The sequence below is a fragment of the Nerophis ophidion genome, linkage group LG10, assembly GCF_033978795.1.
Source record: "Nerophis ophidion isolate RoL-2023_Sa linkage group LG10, RoL_Noph_v1.0, whole genome shotgun sequence".
In the NCBI taxonomy this organism is placed as follows: Eukaryota; Metazoa; Chordata; class Actinopteri; order Syngnathiformes; family Syngnathidae; genus Nerophis; species Nerophis ophidion.
Genome location: NC_084620.1, coordinates 21,461,806 through 21,482,059, shown reverse-complemented (window position 1 = coordinate 21,482,059; position 20,254 = coordinate 21,461,806). Strand labels below are relative to the sequence as shown.

Sequence of the window (20,254 nt, the reverse complement as noted above, 5' to 3'; positions counted from 1 at the left end):
CTGTATTTATTTTTAATCCAGCTGACCATCGTATTTATGACACGCAACACACATTTGGTTCAAGTGCTGCGACTATGCACGAGTAGATGATTTTCAGCTTGGAATAATCAAAAATAAGGAAGCAAGACCGCACAAAAGTTTGTAACATAACAATATTTACTCCTGGTCCCCCAAGTCACGCACGCTAATAAGAGTTAGCGTCAGTTTGAAGTCAACATCACTTAAATCATGACCGCCACTTCAGTGTGCTTTATCAACACGACCGTCCTGTAAGTGATCCCGTAATCCACAGGCCAATATTAATCCACTCAAAAACGTTAACTCAATATAATCACTGGGTCTTTTTATTCATATAATACACACACGACACTGACACATATATGTTGATGGTTGTCAACACTGGCTTTGATTGATTGATTGATTGATACTTTTATTAGTAGATTGCACAGTTCAGTACTTATTCTGTACAATTGACCACTAAATGGTAACACCCGAATAAGTTTTTCAACTTGTTTAAGTCAGGGTCCACGTTAATCAATTCATGGTACAAATATATACTATCAGCATAATACAGTCATCACACAGGTTAATCATCATAGTATATACATTGAATTATTTACATTATTTACATTCCGGTGGGTGGGATGAGGAGCTTTGGTTGATATCAGTACTTCAGTCATCAACAATTGCATCAACAGAGAAATGGACATTGAAACCGTGTAGGTCTTATTCGGTAGGATATGTACAGCCAGCAGAGAACATAGTGAGTTCAGATAGCATAAGAACAAGTATATACATTAGAAGTACATTTGATTATTTACATTAGGTTATTTACAATCCGGGGAGATGGGATGTGAATGGAGGAGGGTATTAGTAAAGGATTGAAGTTGCCTGGAGGTGTTGTTTTAGAGCGGTTTTGAAGGAATATAGAGATGCACTTACTTTTACACCTGTTGGGAGTGCATTCCACATTGATGTGGCATAGAAAGAGAATGAGTTAAGACCTTTGTTATATCGGAATCTGGGTTTAACGTGGTTTGTGGAGCTCCCCCTGGTGTTGTGGTTATAGCGGTCATTTACGTTAAGGAAGTAGTTTGACATGTACTTCGGTATCAGGGATGTGTAGCAGTCCAACACTCAAATTGGTCTGTGTGCAAACTGCACACCCAACTAACATGCTAATTGATTGTATTGATTTGTATTAAATATTTGATAAGAGATATCATGTTAAAGGTCTGTGAATGAACATGGATACCATAAATTAATATTTACTTTGTGTTATTTTATTACTATCATTATTATTACTAATATTGGTATGTGATGTATTACATAGTAATTGTACGCAAGTTTGACATAAACTGACACCAACTAACCAACAAACTAATATTTTAAATGTTTATATAGGGACAAGCGGTAGAAAATAGATGGCTGGATATACTGAGTGTAATTGTAATAAACAAAGGCACAGTAATGATGGGTATGTGTGGTCTTTTCAAGATTGAGACATAAAACACTTGTATAAGACTTAATAAGCAGGTGCTGATAAAAGACTTCCTGCTGTGAGATGTTATATGCCGATGTTGCGGGTGCACAACTCTTTCTGCTAATAAGAAAATATTTTTTTCACATCTTTATTGACACAAATTACATAGGGTACTGATAAGAGTACCGATAACGGATATTACTATTGGTATCAATGAAATGCTAACAATGTACATCTCTATTCGGGACGCAAAGATGGCTTTTTCTTTCATAAAAGATAATTAAAACAAGCTGAATTGTACTGTAGGACTTTGATTGGGGTGGTGAGGACAAATGTTCCCTGCAGTGTTGACTTTCCTGCCCTTACGAAAGACATAGCCACAGAGGCAGCAAAGGTGGGAAGGAATGGAGATCTATCTTGAAGAGACAGGGTTGATAGCGAAGAGGAAGTAAGAGCTAAGATACGCTCTAAAATAGTGAAGAGGAAGAGATGGCGGCGATAGAGAGAACGAAGGAGTTCGCTGGCCGAGGGAAGAGGGTAAACAGACAGCTGGGCTGATGAGGATGAGGAACATGGAAGAATGAAGTTAAAGGCCTACTGAAACCCACTATTACCCACCACGCAGTCTGATAGTTTATATATCAATGATGAAATATTAACATTGCAACACATACCAATACGGCTTTTTTAGTTTACTAAATTACAATTTTAAATTTCCCGGGAGTTTTGTCTTGGAAACGTCGTGTAATGATGACGTGTACGCAAGACGTCACGGGTTTTTAGGAAGTATGAGCGCTGCGCACACACACAGCTAAATGTCGTCTGAGTTAACGGCATAGTTACACAGTATTTTGGAGATCTGTGTTGCTGAATCTTCTGCAATTTGTTCAATTAATATTGGAGAAGTCACAGTAGAAAGAGGGAGTCAGGAAGCTTTAGCCTTTAGCCACACAAACACACGGTGATTCCTTGTTTAAAATTCCTGGAGGTGAAACTTTCCTATGGATCAGAGCGCGGTCAAGCCAACATGGATCCCTACTAAATGTCAACCAGCAGGTTTCGGTGAGAAAATTGTGGTTAAAAAGTCAGTTCTTACCGGAGAAAAGCTGAGCTTGTGCCGTCCATAGCTGCCGTCGACTCCCCTGAGACACTGCGCATCAAAACACCCGTGGAGACACCCTTCCGACTATCAGGTACTATTTAACTCACTAAAACACTAGCAACAAAATAGAAAGATAAGGGATTTCCCAGAATTAACCTAGTAAATGTGTCTAAAAACATCGGAATCCGTCCTCATGCAATCGTGTTTTTTTATTTTTTATTTTAGTTTTTTAGTCCGTCGCAATCAATATCCTCAAACACGAATCTTTCATCCTCCCTCAAATTAATGGGGAATTTGTCGTTTTCTTGGTCCGAATAGCACTTTTTGTTGGAGGCTCCCATTAAAAACAATGTGAATATGTGAGGAGCCATCAAACATGTGACGTCATCGTCTGCGACTTCCAGTAGAGGCAGGGCTTTTCTCTTAGCACCGAAAGTTGCGAACTTTATCGTGGATGTTCTCTACTAAATCCTTTCAGCAAAAATATGGCAATACCGCAAAATGATCAAGTATGACATACAGAATGGACCTGCTATCCCCGTTTGAATAAGAAAATCTCATTTCAGTAGGCCTTTAAGATCTGGTAAATAAAGAGATACCAAAAAAGCTCTGTTATGAGAAAGACTCGAAGGAAATCTACCAATGAAAAGTAATGAATGAATGAATGAGTTTTGTGTGCGTGCGTTGAATTGTATGGACGCTCCATAAACAAACGTTTTATTTTGGATTTTATTCATACAAGATAATGTCATTTGGTGCATTTTTTCAAGTTTACTTGGAGAGCACACAGTTGTCTTGATTACAGTATATTAATAAATGTACTGTATGAATAATGGTCGCACTAAGGCTAGATTTAAGGCCCTTTCGAAAAAGTGACATCAGAACTCGCTGTACATTATTATATAAGCAGGAAGCAATGCTACTTCCACATTTCAAGGTGACGTGAGGCTTGAGACTCAGCAGCTTGAAGTATTAACTAGAACGCACACATATAGTACACACATACATGCACATAGACACACACAGCCTAAGGGTCATGTTGTGGTTTCCTGCGGAAGCATACATGTAAGATTAATGTCATTGAGGGTAGCCGGGGAATGCTAATGTCAGGCAAGGATGCACTGTGCTCCTCAGCGTTGTCGTCTGAGCACTCTGCACTCCTTGCGTGCGGCATTTTGCACAAGGGAACACTCGCAGGCGGTCAAGAGAAGAGTTTGAGGAGAGGAGAGACATTGATACTAACTGCCTGTGCATGTTGAAATATATAGTTTTGACATTGTGCATGCGTGACATGTAACATTTTCTAACGCGTTGCAGAAATAAATCAAGAGATTTAGTTCTGTAAAATATTGAGATGAAAATACCAGTAATAATCATGCAGGATATCTTCAAGTTTCATTGCTCCGTCAGGTTTGAGTTCAAGTCACAATTTATACCTAAATTGTAATAATAAAACAAGATGAAATACCCAAATTAAAAGAAAACTTACATCCTTATAGTTGGCTTCCACACTGGAAGAAGCATTGCAAAATCCATCCATTTTCTACTGCTTATCTCTCTCTGGGTTGCGGGGGTGTTGGAGCCTATCTCAGCTGCACTTGGGCAGAAGCAGGGCCAACACAAATATTCACACTCACATTCACACACTTGGGCCAATTTAGTGTTGGCGTTGCAACATACGGAAAACAATTTATTGGGAGGAGGAAGTCTCAATAATTAGACCACTATGCTGCTTAATTAGTACGGTTGATTAACGACTGCATGATTTTGGCCAAAAATAATATCGCAATTTTCAATTACAATTTGGATTTTTTGGTGGGGAAAAGCTACAAAAGACAAGAGAGTGGTGGGTGTTGCTGACGTCATCACGCTATGTTATGTATAAAAAGGCTAAAAAAAAACATTATACATATTAGACAAATCTTTACCCGGTTTTCATTATTTGAACACCACTGTTTTACATTAAGCATGGTTCGATAGCAAATATTACTCGATATATTGACCTACAAATGACTGCCGATAAATTATATTGCCATTTTTTTTTTTAAACAAAATAACCACTGATGTAGAGATAATACATAATATATAAATGTTCATATATTTTGCCATTGTAATTGGCATGTAAACTTTTAAATCTCCAAGTTAAATAAAACAAAAAAAAATGTCCATCCAACAATCTTCTTCCGCTTATCCGAGGTCGGGTTGCGGGGGCAGCAGAGCCTTAGCAGAGAAGTCCAGACTAACTTCTTGCCCGCGTCTTCTTCCTTCAGGCCAGCTGGGAGACATAGTCCCCCCAACATAGGGAAAGACCAGATGCCCAAACCACCTCATCTGGCTCCTCTCGATGTGGAGGAGCAGAGGCTTTACTCTAAGCTCCTCCAGAATGACAGAGCTTCTCACCCTCTCTCTAAGTGACATCCCCGCCACCCAACGGAGGAAACTCATTTCGGTCGCTTTTACCCGTGATCTTTGATCTGATAAATATAGATCAACTGGAAAATTAAGAGCTGAGCTGGAAGGCTTCTTCACCATGACGGACCGATAAAGTGTCCGCATCACTACAGACGCTGAACTGATATGCCTGTGGATTTCACAAGCCACTCTTCCCTCACTCGTGAACAAGACTCCAAGGCACGTGAACTTGTCCACTTGGGGTAAGATCTCCTCCCCAACCTGGAGATGGCACTTTACCCTTTTCTGGCCAAAAAACATTCACACGGATTTGGAGGTGCTGATTCTCATCCGATTTGCTTCACACTTGACTGTGAAGCGATCTATTGAGAAGATCCTGGCCTGATGAAGCCAACAGGACAACATCATCTGCAGAAAGCAGAGACAATATCCTGCATCCACCAAACTGGATCCCTTCAATGCCCTGACTGTGCCGAGAAATTATGTCCATAAATGAACAGTAAAGGGCAGCCTTGGCGGAATCCAACCCTCACTGGAAATGGGTCCGATTTACAAGAAACTACACAGTACCCTCCCAATGTGTTTGGATCTCCCAGGTCTGACTGGCATCCTCCCCCACCAACGCAGCCAACTCACCTCCAGGTGTTGATCAGTAGAAAGCTTAGCCCCTCTCTTTACACAAGTGTCCAAAACAAACAAATAATAATAATAAAATATACCCAGTCTGTTAGCAGCCCTAGTTAGGATCTTTATAAACAATAGTGCAGAGTAATAATATAAACACTACATCATAAGCAAATGTATTAACACGTCATATGCAAAGAAAAACTTAGGTTTGGCAGATCCTGAGTGAGGAAACACTAATATGACCTAACATGACAAATGTCTGTCAAAGATTTGCAGGGTTTTTAGAAACGGTACTTTTTCCAACAGTACTGAATGGCTCCACGTCTTTGGTGATGTAAAGGGGGTGTGTCCTAAATGAAACACCAAATCAGGGGGGTCAGTGGGGGATGACGTTTCACCTAGTGGGCGTGGCCTAAATCTGTCACTTGTTCCGGGGGTCACTGAGGAATTAAAACTGGAAGTAGGTATACATCAAGTTCGACCGCCATCTTGTTTTGTAGGTCTATAACGACATCTGCCATTTTAGTTGTAGTCATTACGTCATAATGACTACTCATGCAGGCCAAAGTAGGTATTGCAACTTGTAGTTTTTTAACTTTCCTGCTACATTTTTTGTGGTCAAAGAAATATGGCGGACAGCTTTAAAAACTACGAGTGAGAGTTCCAACTTCATAAAATCAAAAAATAAGCCCTAAAAAACTACATTATGAAAGGAAAAAAGTTAACTATTCTTTTGCCTAATGTATGTACTCTATCGCCGCGCACACATTACTTGTTTTCTTTTACTTTTTGTACAATATTCATAATTCATGGGAATGCGTTTTAAATTCAAAACATAACACGGAACCAGGAGGCACTCCTGTACAAACCAGGAGGGGCTTATATTTACTTACATACTGTGCTATGGAATTACAAGGATATGCCACTTACTGTAACTCTGGCCACAACATTAGGTAGACGTTTACCATCTGATAAGAACCTGATGTGTCTGACAACGCTTACTTGTTATTTAACAATGTGCTAACGGCACTAAATTATATCAATCAATCAATCAATCAATCAATCAATCAATCAATCAATCAATCAATCAATCATATAGTAGCGAGAGTCATGTTCATAGTGGAGCCAGCAGGAAACCATCCCAAGCTGAGATGGATCAGCAGCGCCCCAAACGATACACAAGCGAGCGGTCCATTCTGGGTCCCGACTCTGAACGAGCGGTCCATCCTGGGTCCCGACTCTGGACAGCCAGTACTTCATCCATGGCCACCGGACCTGTGTCCCCATTGCCCCCCCTCCACAAGGGATAGGGGGACAGAGGAGAAAAAGAAAAGAAATGGCAGATCAACTGGTCTAAAAAGGGGGTCCATTTAAAGGCTAGAGTATACAAATTAGTTTTAAGATGAGATTTAAATGCTTCTACTGAGGTAGCATCTCAAACTGTTACTGGGAGGGCGTTCCAGAGTACTGGAGCCCAAATGGAAAATGCTCTATAGCCCGCAGACTTTTTTGGGGCTCTAGGAATCACTAATAAGCCAGAGTCCTTTGAACGCAGATTTCTTGCCGGGACATATGGTACAATACAATCAGCAAGATAGGCTGGAGCTAGACCGTGTAGTATTTTATACGTAAGTAGTAAAACCTTAAAGTCACATCTTAAGTGGACAGGAAGCCAGTGCAGGTGAGCCAGTACAGGCGTAATGTGATCAAACTTTCTTTTTCTTGTCAAAAGTCTAGCAGACGCATTTTGTACCAACTGTAATCTTTTAATGCTAGACATGCGAGACCTGAAAATGATATGTTACAGTAATCGAGACGAGACGTAACAAACGCATGAATAATGATCTCAGCGTCGCTAGTGGAAAAAATGGAGCGAATTTTAGCGATATTACGGAGATAAAAGAAGGCCGTTTTAGTAACGCTTTTAATGTGTGACTCAAAGGAGAGAGTTGGGTCAAAGATAATACCCAGATTCTTTACCGAGTCGCCTTGTTTAATTGTTTGGTTGTCAAATGTTAAAGTTGTATTATTCTTAGGGACGGCGTGGCGCAGTGTGAGAGTGGCCGTGCGCAACCCGAGGGTCCCGGGTTCAAATCCCACCTAGTACCAACCTCGTCACGTCCGTTGTGTCCTGAGCAAGACACTTCACCCTTGCTCCTGATGGGTGCTGGTTGGCGCCTTGCATGGCAGCTCCCTCCATCAGTGTGTGAATGTGTGTGTGAATGGGTAAATGTGGAAGTAGTGTCAAAGCGCTTTGAGTACCTTGAAGGTAGAAAAGCGCTATACAAGTACAACCCATTTATCATTTATTAAATAGAGGTCGGTGTCGAGCAGGACCGATAATCAGCATTTCCGTTTTCTTGGCATTGAGTTGGAAAAAGTTAGCGGACATCCATTGTTTAATACAGTTTAATAGAGCTGTTTCTTTCTCAATGAGAAACCTAAACAATTAGTCTTTGTGAGCTGCGTTGCATTTTGAGGAGATTGTGAAAATGTCAACAAGAACATGGTTGTGGAGACCCAGTGCATTACTGCATGCAAGGACAGAATGAAGAAAAAAAAGTCCTTGCAAATCAGTTTAATTAAAAACTAGCGATGCATGAGATTGCATAGGGAACCTATGGTGTAAAGGATATTATTACACAGGCGTGCACACACAGATTGGGGAGACAAAAAGAAGCATGGTAGAATGTTTTCTGAAAGGGGAGAGCGGGGACGGCTGGTGGTGGGTCAGCTCAGGTTGTTCCCTTGGAGTTTCCTGATGTGGTCCCACCCTGACGCAGGCTGTTCTAAGAACCTAATTATTACTGTCACCCAAGATAGGGTCCAAACAACAAACACCTACTGTGCGTCCAATGTGGTCACTTCCTTTCAGAGTAAACTCTCCAACTTTTCGTGTCATAAAATAAATCATCCCTCGCATGCGCAATTTAAAGTCCTTTTTAAGATTGATGTGATTGGTTTTGCATTACACTTTTTAGGCAAATGAAAGACGCCACAATCGGACGATCCCGAATATGACGAGATGTGCATTAAAACATGAAAATTTAATGAGCGGAAAGCTTAAATGACAAATTAAGACAAATGACGAGCAAAAGATCATTTGTGGATACGTGCAATTAACTAGGGAGAGCCGGCACGAGACGCTTCAATGCACAACATGACTGACATTTCTACGTATTTGACTGATTTACTGCAGCACATCACTCAGTCGCAGGCATGTAGTCGCCTTTGTTCACTTTGCAAATGAAAGTGATGAAAGTGATATGACCTGCGGCAAACAACAACAAGGGGGAAAAGAACAACAGCTTCTCGTTAGGCGCCTCTTAATTGCCTCATTTGGGAGAGAGGAAGAGTTGGAGGATGGAAAAGTATGGAAAACTTTGTTTCTTTTTTTCATGACTCCTGACACTCGTTAAGGCATCGTTTTCAGTCTTGCGTGTGTGAGTGAGTGAACATGTCTGTGTGTGTGTGGTGCCTGATTAGCATTGTGCCCCATGTTCCACTGCTGTGGCTTCTTAGAGAGGCTGTGACAGAGCAAGCATTCAAAAGAATCAGAGAGAGAGAGAGAGAGAGAGAAAGAGAGAGAGGAGGAATAAGTGCTGGCTCAGCACTGTGCCACATAGGGAGGAAGGAGAGGAGTGGTGCTCTAAACTCACGTGCCAAAACATTATGTACATCTGCAAAATGATATCAATGAGTTTAGATTGATTGACAATGTCAGTGGGTGTGAGTTATTTGTATACGTTTTTATTAGATTGGTGCATGTGTGTACCAAATGTGTATATTATTGGATTTTAATCAGGCACTTTACAACATACTATTTTAGATAAGTGAAGTATAAATACAAATATTTGTCAAAAAATATCTGTCAAATATCAGTCAAAATATGTTAACTCATGTAATTAAAGAAACAATATTGCATTATTCATGTACACAATTTTTTGACTGTACATTTTCTTTTACCTTAACCGCGATTGGTTACCTAAAAGGCAGCACGGGTTGAAATAAAGTCAATGTTTAGTTCAATGCACGCCTAATAGATGATTGGTGAGACTTTTTTGGGGCTCCTTACCATTCAGTCCGATTCTGATTCTTGCTGTGACAGTTCAATTCAGAATGGCTTCTCGATGCAACATTATTCTTGATTCAAACCGGTTCTCGCAATGGGTGCAATATCCTCGTGTTAAGACTAAGTTTATTTTTTTGTGTGATGTCTCTCACCTGCTGGCAGTTTTGGCTGGCACTCCAGCCTTGGCCACTGGTGTCATAGCTTCCTGGTGTTACTTGTCTAAAAACAGCTTACCGGGTCATGAAACTTTCAAAAACAATTTCCCTGACCCGCCGAAACCGTCAGGACGTAAAAAACATTATTATACACACGAAAAAAAATAAAATAGTTTTGACTGACTACAAGAATATTGCACATATAGTATCTAGTTAAAAATACATAATGAGCGCAATTCACTCCAAAGGATGATTCTCGCAATGTATTATCGGTATAATAAGTATAATAAAATGTTTTAAAAACAGTTTACAGTTTACAAAAAAATATTTGGCTCCTGGCGTATGATGTTTACACGCAGCAAGTAAGCATGCAGATGGCCTAAAATCGTATTTTTAAAAATATATTCTTAAAAAAATAAAAATAATGATACATATCTTTTTTAATCAATTTTTTAAAATGATTAATTAATATAGAGTCAAAATACATAAGAATCGTAATTAGGATGTGAATAGAGTTTTTTGAGCACCCCTACTGATTGGACTTTAGATAAATATGTTACCAAGTTTGACAAAAATAAATAACAAGCAGTCAAGTAACATATTTTTTATTATTTAATATTTATATGTTGGTTCTAACAATACAATTGCATTTGTCTCCAAAAACTGGTCTTTTTAAGTTAATTTAAATAATGCAAAATAGTGATAACCTGTGATTATTAATGATTAATCCAAATTCACAAGTATGATTAATCTGATTTGTTTTTAAATGATCAATTACTAGCACTAATTATGACATAAAAACAATTAAAACTCATGTGTGCCAGAACTATATGGGCTGCACTGTACTGTACAAATGGCTGCATGCTCTGTCAGGCGCATTTGCTTTGGCAAGTTAAAATCTACACTTGTTTGTGTGTGTGCGTGTGTGTGTGTGTGTGTGCGTGTGTGTGTGTGTGCGTGTGTGTGTGTGTGTGTGTGTGTGTGTGCGTGTGTGTGTGCGTGTGCGCTTGTGTGTCTGCAGAAATTGGTCATTAATTAATGCACAGTGGGACAAGGACCCCGCTACTGTCGGCATCGCATAGGGGGTCAGAGGTCACAGATGCAAAGGTGCAATGCTCCCGTGCAGGATTAGCTGCACCTCATCCATCTTTATCAGAGTGTCTCACACACACACACACACACACACACACACACACACACACACACACACACACACACACACACAGACGCACACGCACGCACACACGCGCGTACGCGCACGCGCTATGGGGAACCGGGCATTTAATATATTTTATTCAGGCCTACATTAAAATCACATAAATCATTTTTAATAAGCCATATAAAAGTTCCTGATGCTGCACCCTAACACACAGTTCAGTCAGTAGGAATGAGTACCGAATTCGGTAAGTTTGGAGGTATAGACCTAATTTATTTCGTACATGATGTTATGTTAGATCCACTATGGATTGGACTTTCACAATATCATGTTAGACCCGCTCGACATCCATTGCTTTTGGTCCCCTGGAGAGGGTGGGATTCCTCTCCAAGGTTTCTTATAGTCATATTTGTCACTGTCACCGATGTCCCACTGGGGTGAGTTTTTCCTTGCCCTTATGTGGGCTCTACCGAGGATGTCATTGTGGTTTGTGCAGCCCTTTGAGAAACGTGTGATTTAGGGCTGTATAAATAAACATTGATTGATTGATTGATTGATTTATGTCACGTCCAGTTACAAACTACAATCACCAAACAGGCACTCAAGCAGCAATCAACAAAAACTCAGTCAAACTGCCTTTAAGTAATGTTGCAATCTTCCAAGCCAACAAAGCAAGTATACCTGATACCAAAGCTCAAAAAAAGGCTCCACTTTCTATTTCTATATATTACTGATTAGTACTAGCAATTTTACATTGCAAATTTAACACCGCTAATAATTAAAACTACAACTAAGATGCAATTTACCATAATCAAAAAAAATGACTCATTGGATGAACTCAATTAAAATGAGGGCAGGATTTCCATCCAACAAATATATGTTGCCCCAACTCAAAATTAGTACATTCTCACAATACAATAAAAATAAGTTAATCCAACTAATTTTTAGAAAAATAAAGCCAAACTAAAGTTATTGCAATAATTAAGCAAATTTTATTTACATTTGTCAGACTAATGTTTAACAAATACAGCTAAAATGAAATGATTTTGGTTACTAAGTGAAATTGATTAATATGTGCCCAACTCAAAATTGATTGGAAATTAAGCAAGCTAAAAATCACCCTTGATGCCATAAAAACACATCAGACAACACCTGGTTGGTACTTTTAATGTAGAATAATCCTTTTTTCAACAATCTTGAATATAACACCAGAAGATGTCAAAGTTACTTGCAAACACAAATCAAAATGTTGCGTTTGAGTGAAAACAAAACATCAAGAAGTAAATTTTACATAAAGATGTCAGATTTGCGTACCAACAGAGACCAAGAACTTAGTTTTATATTAACAAAGATGTCAAATGTACTTGATAAAAAGTACACAGAGCTCAGTCTTAGATATAAAACACCAAGAAACAGTTTTACCCTTTCTTAAATAACTTTAGACAAACTTTGCGAGAAACGGTTCTCCAAAATAGCTCAAAGTGGTGTAAATTTAACACTCAGCACCACAAAGGAAACTGCAAAAACACATTTGAGTCCTGCGGAACTGTGATAATGTAACCATTAGCCTTAATGTACTAGAGTTCCATCCATCCATTTTCTACCGCTTGTCCCTTTTGGGGTTGCGGGGAGGTCTGGAGCCTATCCCAGCTGCATTCAGTAAAGAAAAGAAAACAAGGCAAATACAAAATTCCCATGGATCAAATTGGCAACAAACACAAATAAATAAGAAAAACTTAACATTCACAGACCAGGAATCAAATATTAATGGGACGCTTGTAGCAAATATCCTTTGAATGTAAACAAGTGTAAACAAAACATGAGAACAGTACTAGCTATTCAAAAAAAGAAAAAAATTCCTAAATCTTGAATCAAATTTAATCCATTTATCCTGAGTTGAGTGATGAAATGGAGGAGATAAATGGATGTGTGAAGTGTGGAGGGTAGTCACACTCAGAGATAAAACGGGGAGGTAAAGTTCATCCAGTCTAAACCCCCCGAAATTGCTCTCCACTCCCCATGACTGCATTGCATATGTTGATCGTGTACTTCCAGCAGTTCAGTAAACAGCCTCTTCTTCCCTGAAACATTGTCAATTCTCTAATTCTCAAGTTCAAAAGATTTTAGATCACAGATTGTCTTTAAAGGGGGTGAAAATGAAGGCAAAAACAATACAACCCAAAAAAAAAGATTCGATAATGAACTTTGTCAACAAGTGTTCACCTCTCATGCAAACAACTTGATTTTCAGCTGCTGTATCATTGTGTTCAGTTTGTGCCCATCCTGGTTCATGAGGGTCTTCTGGAAAAACTCAAATGTGTACTTGAAGTTGTCGGGAAAACTTAGATCAAGCATATATGAGCCCGAACATCATTATGATCCCCATGAGGACTTTGATGCCTTTGATAGTAACTCCAACATCTTCTGGCTGCCTATCGCCATCTCCAAAGATTATGTACTGTATATCCCCATGACTGTGAGGACAATGTCCCTTTCTGCATCCTCAGTGGCAGAGGCCTGTACAACAACACAAAAACAGAACACTTGTGTTAGGTAAAATGCTGAACACCTCTAGCAGAAAATGAATTAGCTTTTTTTTTTTTTAAGTCCTCATTGCTTGTCAAATCAATCATTTATGTATAATGAGTTAAACGTGATTGGAAAATTAACCATATATATATATATATATATATATATATATATATATATATACATATATATATATATATATATATATACATATATATATATATATATACATATATATATATATATATGTATATATATATATATATATGTATATATATATATATATATGTATATATATATATATATATATATATGTATATATATATATATATATATATATATATATATATATATATACATATATATATATATATATACAGGTGCTGTTCATATTATTAGAATATCATGAAAAAGTTGATTTATTTCAGTAATTATATTCAGAACGTGAAACTTACATATTATATCAAATCATTACACACAGTGATATATTTGAAATGTTCATTTCTTTAAATTTTGATGATTAGTACTGACAATTACTGAAAATCCCAAATTCAGTATCTCAGAAAATTAGAATATTAGTTACGACTAGTACCAAAAAATATTTTTTAGAAATGTGGGCCAACTGAAAAGTATGAACATGGAAAGTTTCAGCATGTACCGCAATCAATACTTAGTTGCAGCTCCTTTTGCCTGAATTGCTGCAGCAATACGGCGTGGCATGGAGTCCACCAGTCTGTTGCACTCCTCAGGTGTTATGAGAGCCCAGGTTGCTTTAATAGTGGCCTTCAGCTCTTCAACATTGTTGGGTTTGGCATCTCGCATCTTCTGCTTCACAATACCCTATAGGTTTTCTATGGGGTTAAGGTCAGGTGAGTTTGCAGGCCAATCAAGAACAGGGATACCATGGTCCTTAAACCAGGTACTGGTAGATTTGGCAGTGTGTGCAGGTGCCAAGTCATGTTGGAAAATGAAATCTTCACCTCCATAAAATTGGTCCGCGGCAGGCAGCATAAAGTGTTCTAAAACTTCCTGGTAGACTGTTGCATTGACCCTAGACCTCAGGAAACACAGTGGACCAACACCAGCAGATGACATGGCACCCCAGACCATTACCGATTGTGGAAATTTGACACTGGACCTCAGGCAACGTGGATTCTGTGCCTCTCCTGTCTCCTTCCAGACTCTGGGACCTTGATTTCCAAAGAAGATACAAAATTTACTTTCATCTGAAAACATAACTTTGGACCACTCAGCAGCAGTCCAGTCCTTTTTGTCTTGAGCCCAGGCGAGACGCTTTTGACGTTGTCTCTTATTCAAGAGTGGCTTTACACAAGGAATGCGACAGCTGAAGCCCATATCTTGCATACGTCGGTGCGTGGTGGTTCTTGAAGCACTGACTCCAGCTGCAGTCCACTCTTTGTGGATCTCCCCCACATTTTTGAATCGGTTTTGTTTGACAATCCCCTCCAGGGCGCGGTTATCCCTCTTGCTTGTACACTTTTTTCTCCCACATCTTTGTCTTCCCTTCGCCTCTCTATCAATGTGCTTGGACACAGAGCTCTGGGAACATCCAACCTCTTTGGCAATGACCTTTTGTGTCTTGCCCTCCTTTTTTAAAGTATCAATGGTCATCTTTTGGACAGTTGTCAAGTCAGCAGTCTTCCCCATGATTGTGTGTCATACAGAATCAAAACGAGAGACCATTTAAAGGCTTTTTCAGGTGTTTTGAGTTAGTTAGCTAATTAGAGTGTGGCACCAGGTGTCTTCAATATCTGACCTTTTCACCATATTCTAATTTTCTGAGATGTTGAATGTAGGGTTTTCATTGGTTGTCGGGCTATAATCATCTCCTTTTTGGCAAAAAACACTTGAAATGTATCAGTCTGTTTGGAATGAATGTATACATTGAACAAGTTTGACTTTCTAAATGGAATTAATGAAATAAATCAACTTTTTCATGATATTCTAATAATATGACCAGCACCTGTGTATATATATATATATATATATATATATATATATATATAATACAATGTTTGAAATTGGCCCGTAAATAACTTCAGCAAGCAGTCATGAACATAATGCAATTGCTGCAACATGATCCTTTAGACCAGTGGTTCTCAAATGGGGGTACGCGTACCCCTGGGGGTACTTGAAGGTATGCCAAGGGGTACGTGAGATTTTTTTTTAAATATTCTAAAAATATCAACAATGCAAAAGTATATCTATTGAATAATACTTCAACAAAATATGAATGTAAGTTCATAAACTTTGAAATGAACTGCAACAATGCAATATTCAGTGTTGACAGCAATATTTTTTCATAAATATTGATGTTAAAGATTTCTTTTTTTGTGAAGAAATGCTTAGAATGAAGTTCAAGAATTCAGATGGATCTCTATTACAATCCCTAAAGAGGGCACTTTAAGTTGATGATTACTTCTATGCGTAGAAATCTTTATTTCTAATTGAATCACTTGTTTATTTTTCAACAAGTTTTTAGTTATTTTTATATATTTTTTCCCAAATAGTTCAAGAAAGGCCACTACAAATGAGCAATATTTTGCACTCCAATACAATTAAAAAAAATCAGAAACTGATGACATAGTGCTGTATTTTACTGCTTCATCTCTTTTTTTCAACCAAAAATACTTTGCTCTGATTAGGGAGTACTTGAATTTCAAAAAAATTCACAGGGGGTACATCACTGAAAAAAGGTTGAGAACCACTGCTTTAGGCAACTGGATCCCAATAGAGATGGACCTCTGGGACAGAAATAGCTGTTATACTCCACAGGACCTCTGCCCGTTTGCCACTACCAGCTTAGGAGACTCTGACTCTGTCTTTTCTTGCACCTACCAGTGATTCCAAACAAAAAATAAAATTCAAAGAGTCCTATTGTTTACAAAATTCCAGTTATTCAAAAAGTTGTAGTGTGTTGAGCTCAAAGGACCACAGTAAATGTAAGTAAGAATGGGAAACACAATTTCATGCTACTGTGTAACACAAACTATTAACTTACCAGATATTCCTTGAAGAAAGTGTCTGGATCTTCATTGAGGTAGATAACAAGGCTTCTCAGGATGCGCTCCATCCTGATGTCAATGTCATCACACTAAAGCAGGGGTGAAAAATCAAAACAGAATTTAGCTAAATATTGGTGCAACAGTGACACAGGGAGAGGGGCAAGTTGATGAGAGTGTGTAAAGAAAACTAAATAAACCAATACAGCTTATATATATATATATATATATATATATATATATATATATATATATATATATATATATATATATATATATATATACTTTGATTCGTTGCCCCTTCACTTCACTTTTGCTTTTGAAGATCTGCATCAGCTTGAATAAAATGTGGTCCAGATTTTTATACATTTTGACTGCAGTGGCTTTGTAGTGATCTGCAAGAACTCCTCATTAATCTGAAAAATATTCAATCAAATGTATTTAGAAAAATGTGCCCTTTTCTTACAGTTAAATATCAATACATAAAAAATACAAGTTAACTTACTTCACTCTGCTGGAACAGGGCAGGTCACTGGTTTCTGATTTCCTCCATCATAGGCCTCTGTTCAACGACCTCTCGTCGTCTGTGGGAGAAGTTTTATGCCATTTTTGCTTTTATCAACACTTCATTGTTACACTTTTTTTTTTTCTGACAACAAAGCCACTTTCTAAGCTTTCTGTGGTTTCGCCTTTTGGCTGCAGTGGTATGTAGTAAATTTCAGCTTTCCTCGCTTTCTAGATGTTGGCTGCAGCTTTGCCTTGGCCTTATTCCACTGGGCATCTAGCATGTACTCAACTGGCTCTAAAACAGAAAAGTGAGATGTATAGTAGTTTACGTTTGAGATGTGTAGTCCTGTTAACGTTTATACGCAGCAGCAAGGGGGCTGTCCTTCACTATAGCTACGCCTAATTGATTAGATTGGCATAGGACAGTGGACAAGCTCATCAGTTAGTGACTCTTGAACTTGTAGTTTATGATGCTGAAATACATCTGAAACTAAAGCTTTTTTGACAGGCCAAGATGCTGTACTTAATATGTAGTGAAATTCAGAAAGGACCTCACCTCATCAACAACTGACTTTAGAATATGAGCAATATTTTCAAATTTTAATAAAATGCAAGCAATTCCCTGTTCAATAGATATTTGTAGGTTTAATTATGTTGCATCATCACAAATATGTGTTTTAAATTCATGATCTGTATCGACAGACTATTGGCCCAGCTTCAGATTTGTCTGACTACTGCACCTGACTTCCTGTGCTGACAACATTAGCTTTAAAATGTATCGATGAATGTTGGTTGTGTTTCCTATTTTTGTGTGTCTTAATGTACTGTATACATTTGTTTTAAATGAGCAACCTAAAATCATACATGGACCGTTTCATTACGCCTCAGATGTTGATTTATGTGTTGAAAATAATCAATTTCTGTTGTTAGGTCTTTGCATGTGCACACATGACACTTGAATGTAGCTACTTCGGCTGTTTTGGGAGTTTGTTGTTGACCATGAACTATGAACTTTGTATGTATGATTTAGTAGCTTACTCCATTGGTAATCTGTATATGGACATGGATAGTGATAACTGCCCCTTAAATGCCCATAAGTCTGCCTAAAAGGCTGCAACAACAAATACCTGCTACCTCCTGGTACCCCAGCACCTCCAAAATCCTCAAATCTAGACTCCAAACATCCCAGAATAAGCTAATCCGGTTACTTTTAGACCTCCACCCCAGATCACACCTCAATCCAACCCACTTCTCCAAAGTGGACTGGCTCAGGGTGGAGGACAGAGTAAAACAACTTGCACTGAGCCTAGTCTATAAAATCCGCTACACCTCCTTGATACCGAAGTACATGTCAAATTACTTCCTTAACGTAAATGACCGCCATAACCACAACACCAGGGCGAGCTCCACAAACCACGTTAAACCCAGATTTCGATCTAACAAAGGTCTTAACTCATTCTCTTTCTATGCCACATCAATGTGGAATGCACTCCCAACAGGTATAAAAGTAAGTGCATCTCTATATTCCTTCAAAACCGCTCTAAAACAACACCTCCAGGCAACTTCAACACTTTACTAATACCCTCCTCCATTCACATACCATCTCCCCGGATTATAAACAACTCAAATGTACTTCTAATGTATATACTTGTTCTTATGCTATCTGAACTCACTATGTTCTCTGCTGGCTGTACATATCCTACTGTAAGACCTACACTGTTTCAATGTCCACATTTCTCTGTTGATGCAATTGTTGATGACTGAAGTTCTGATATCAACCAAAGCTCCTCATCCCACCCCCCGGATTGTAAATAATGTAAATAATTCAATGTACATACTATGATGATTAACTTGTGTGATGACTGTATTATGTTGATAGTATATATTTGTACCATGAATTGATTAACGTGGACCCCGACTTAAACAAGTTGAAAAACTTATTCGGGTGTTACCATTTAGTGGTCAATTGTACGGAATATGTACTGCACTGTGCAATCTACTAATAAAAGTATCAATCAATCAATCAATAGTTCCAAACTGCATTTTTTTCACTGCCACATTCATAATCCTGAAATAGAGAATAAAGATAATTAGCATATATCACATCAAAATGATGACAATGATTGAGATCAGATTGTACCAGCATTAAACAGCAGCGTGACGAGGAAGATTATTGCATGCATTTCTGTCCGACTGTCGCGTCAATAATCTTCCCCGCTCATGCTGCTCCTCACATTCATCCCGGCCTGAATTATGTAATAGTGAGGGAAAGTTCCTTCACCTCACAACCATCTTGCAGTTTTCCGACTGCCGTGTTCATGTGTGGACTATTAGAATAGTGCCCATTCTGGAAAATACCAAGCTAGCATGCAAAATCAGACTTTAAATGTAAAGCTCGCCCCCACAAACAATTCACGAAATGTGGTATAAAGCACTGAATACACCAGCGGTACAGTCTACAGTACTACAGCTATATAAAAAAAAAAAGAATACTTACCAAAGACCGAACTCCAAACTGCTTCTCGGTTCCTGCTGATGCGGTGCGCTCCTGCAGGAAGACGTTATGCTAATTAGTAATGCCCGCGAAGATGATATGCGCATGCGCAAAAGGGGGCTTAAAGTTCTGAACTCATTTATTTTGACTTGATCAACATTAAATCAATCCCATAGGATCAATTATGAGAAATGTTATGTTTCACTGACTAAATATATATGTGTATATTTTAAAAGTAGATGTTTTTGAATAAATTCAACAATAACAAATGTGTCACATCTAAGAAGGGCTTGAATCATTTTTTGGGGTGCATCAAACAACTACTGTGTAATAAATACAATACTAACAGTACAACATTGTAGGGCTTAACATAAGACTGAACTGGCACAGTCCGCTTTATAGCAAAACTACTTCCTGGCTCGGCAACACACCGTAGTCTACACATGACTGCCATCTACATATTTAAAATGCAACTGCAATCAAAGTCTACTATATAATTGTGGCAGTGCCCTGACCACCACACACTGGCACGAGAGCCCGGTATTCTGTTTACAATAATGTTTTTATTGAATCCACTCTGCGGCAACCGCACTCGACTTTTCAGTCTTCGTCTCTCTTGCTCTCCATTGTGCTCTCCAGCGAGTGTCTTTCTCGCTCTCTAGCTCCCACTCCCACCACGTGTCTTGTTCTGGCT

The 20,254-nt window shown here is 38.5% G+C and overlaps 1 protein-coding gene and 1 long non-coding RNA gene across 3 annotated transcripts in view; one reads left to right on the top strand and one right to left on the bottom strand.

Moving 5' to 3' along the window:
* The window catches only part of LOC133560376 (fibroblast growth factor 11-like), a 120,331-nt gene that overhangs the window by 35,102 nt on the left and 64,975 nt on the right, over nucleotides 1-20,254 (top strand). The gene's annotated exons all lie outside the window — the stretch shown is intronic.
* On the bottom strand, nucleotides 16,855-19,702 carry LOC133560377 (uncharacterized). The gene is made up of 3 exons (XR_009808434.1): nucleotides 19,564-19,702; nucleotides 17,065-17,143; nucleotides 16,855-16,975 (listed from the first exon to the last, which is right to left on the bottom strand). It is a non-coding gene; the product is annotated as an uncharacterized LOC133560377 (long non-coding RNA).